Genomic DNA, 3,417 nt, shown 5'->3' on the forward strand with positions numbered 1-3,417 from the left:
TTGATTCCAGACCCTCACATTCTCTGTGTACAAAACTATTTTATGTTCTGAATGCCCCTTTTTTACCGGTAATCCTTGTTTCTTTTTTCAGGCTGAAAAAGTCCCTTGGGTCGACACTGTCAATATACCTTTTAGAATTTTGAATGCTTGAATCAGATCGCCACGTAGTCTTTTTTGTTCAAGACTGAACAGATTCAATTTTTTTAGCCTGTCTGCATATGACAATTTTAAGCCCGGAATAATTCTGGTCGCTCTTCTTTGCACTCTTTCTAGAGCAGCAATATCTTTTTTATAGCGAGGTGACCAGAACTGCACACAATATTCAAGATAGAGGTCTTACAAGTGCATTGTACAGTTTTAACATTACTTCCCCTTGATTTAAATTCAACACTTTTCACAATGCATCCGAGTATCTTGTTAGCCTTTTTTATAGCTTCCCCACATTGCCTAGATGAAGACATTTCTGAGTCAACAAAAACTCCTAGGTCATTTTTTAGATTCCTTCTCCAATTTCAATATCTCCCATATGATATTTATAATTTACATTTTTATTTCCTGCATGCAGTACCTTACACTTTTCTCTATTAAATGTCATTTGCCATGTATCTGCCCAGTTCTGAATCTTGTCTAGATCATTTTGAATGACCTTTGCTGCTGCAACAATGTTTGCCACTCCTCCTACTTTTGTGTCGTCTGCAAATTTAACAAGTTTGCTTACTATACCAGAATCTAAATCATTAATGTAGATTAGGAATAGCAGAGGACCTAATACTGATCCCTGTGGTACACCACTGGTTACCACACTCCATTCTGAGGTTTTTCCTCTAATCAGTACTTTCTGTTTTCTACATGTTAACCACTCCCTAATCCATGTACATGTGTTTCCTTGAATCCCAACTGCGTTCAGTTTGAGAATTAATCTTTTGTGCGGGACTTTGTCAAAAGCTTTCTGGAAATCTAAATAAACCATGTCATATGCTTTGCAATTATCCATTATCGATGTTGCATCCTCAAAAAAATCAAGCAAGTTAGTTAGGCACGATCTCCCTTTCCTAAAACCATGTTGACTGTCTCCCAGTACTCTGTTACCATATAGGTAATTTTCCATTTTGGCTCTTATTATAGTTTCCATAAGTTTGCATATAATAGAAGTCAGGCTTACTGGTCTTGTAGTTACCTGGTTCAGTTTTGTTTCCCTTTTTGTGGATCGGTATTACGTTTGCAATTTTCCAGTCTGTCGGTACCACCCCTGTGTCAAGAGACTGCTGCATGATCTTGGTTAGCGGTTTGTAAATTACTTCTTTCATTTCTTTGAGTACTACTGGGAGGATCTCATCCGGCCCAGGGGATTTGTTTATTTTAAGAGCTCCTAGTCCCTTTAACACTTCTGCCTCAGTTATGCTAAAGTTATTTAAAACTGGATAGGAACTGGATGACATGTGGGGCATGTTGTCAGTATCTTCCTTTGTAAAAACTTGTGAAAAGTAATCATTTAACATATTTGCTATTTTTTTTTTCTTCCTCTACGATTTTGCCATTTGTATCTCTTAAACATTTAATCTCCTCTTTGAATGTTCTCTTGCTGTTGTAATATTGGAAAAACATTTTGGAATTGGTTTTAGCTCCCTTAGCAATGTTCATTTCTATTTCTCTCTTGGCCTTTCTAACTTCCTTTTTGACTTGCATTTGCAGTTCTGTGTACTCTTTCTGTGTACTTTCTTTTTGGTCCTTTTTTAAATGCTCTGTAAAGTGCCTTTTTTCGCTGAATATTTTTTTTAAATTGATCTATTAAACCATTTTGGCAATTTAGTTTTACATTTAGATTTGTCTACTTTAGGGATATAATTGTTTTGCGCCTCTAGTACTACGTTTTTGAAGAACAACCATCCTTCTTCTGTGGGTGTTTTCTCTATTTTACTCCAATCTACTTCTGTCAGTCTCTGTTTCATGCCTTCATAGTTTGCTTTTCTAAAATTGTAAACCTTAGCTTTAGTCTTTACTTTTGAGGATTTAAAAAACACTTCAAAATGAGACCATGTTGTGGTCTGAGTTTGCCAGTGGTTCTCTGATCTCTGTTTTAGTTATTCTACACACACACACACACACACACACACACACACACACACGATTATATTATGTTTTACCGATAATGAGCCGTTAAACTATTAGCAGCCTTAACAAATAATTGGCTTGTATACCCACGTAATTGGATTTTTTGTTTACGTGACTTTGTGATTGCTAAGTTTTCTAAACGCTGCGAACCATAAGTAGACATAACAATGTATTAATTGTATCTAAATAAATAAATAAATAAATAATACTAAGACAATTATTAGGCACAGAGATGGGAAAGGCTTGCAAAACAGGCAACAGCAGCCAGCGCGTGCAGTTTCACTTCATTTTAGCTTCTAATACTGTTGTACATTATGTTACATTCATTCTGTTCACTGTATCTTCAACTTAGTATCACTAGGACCTACTGTACCCTCGTGCACCACACTCTTGAGAACGTTGGTTTCCCTTTCAATTCGAATGACAACCATTACCGAATGGGAAGAGCCTCTCTGACCGACAATCACTGAACATATATACAAAAGCTGCCCTATAGGGGCCCTGATGTGAGGGAGAAGTCCCTCTCACCTCCTGTTGAAGAGGTACGTCCTCACAGTAGCACATCGCCATTTTCTCTCTCATATCACTGAGACAAGTTGTGAATAGCTTTTGCTTCTGTTACCGAATTTGGCTGATTTGTTGGATTTATCCACAAATTTAAAACAATACACAGTAAAATCTCGCTTCAAGCGTGTCTAAAAGAGTGCTCTCGTTTTATTCTCGCATCAGTTTCTGACTGGAGCTGGTTTCAACCCCTCTAAAAGAGATTAGTGAGCGGCCATTGCTCTTTTCACTACACAAGGCCTTGTGTAGTTGATGCACCGTATGGAGAGCTGTTGTGGTGCTGTAAGTAGACTCCCTGGACTCGTGGCGTCATCCTCTACGCTGAATTAATTGGTCACAGCGACCAATAAAAACAAAAAAAAAACAGCTTAGGCTTAACGCACCTCTCAATCCTCAGGCTTTCCTGGCGCGGCTGCACTTGCCCTCGGCAACCACGCCGATGGAATCGGCTGCATACCTCGGCATCAACCGCGGTTTTTCCCGCTGATAGTGAGGTTGAGTGACTGACTCAGCACCGACCACGCTCTTTTCGATGCCAACCCCGGTACCGATTGATTCAGCACCAGGGAATAGCTTCGAGGCCGTCTACAGCCTGGCAACGACCACACTACACATCGTGATTGACCTCGGCACCGATCGCGCACGTCTCGATGCCAGACTCAGCACTAACAGCGCCTGCCTCGACGCCGATCCAGGCACCGTCTGATTCGGCACCGGTGAATCGTTTTAAAAGTGTCTGCA

The sequence above is a fragment of the Polyodon spathula genome, chromosome 5 (genome assembly GCF_017654505.1).
Source record: "Polyodon spathula isolate WHYD16114869_AA chromosome 5, ASM1765450v1, whole genome shotgun sequence".
In the NCBI taxonomy this organism is placed as follows: domain Eukaryota; kingdom Metazoa; phylum Chordata; class Actinopteri; order Acipenseriformes; family Polyodontidae; genus Polyodon; species Polyodon spathula.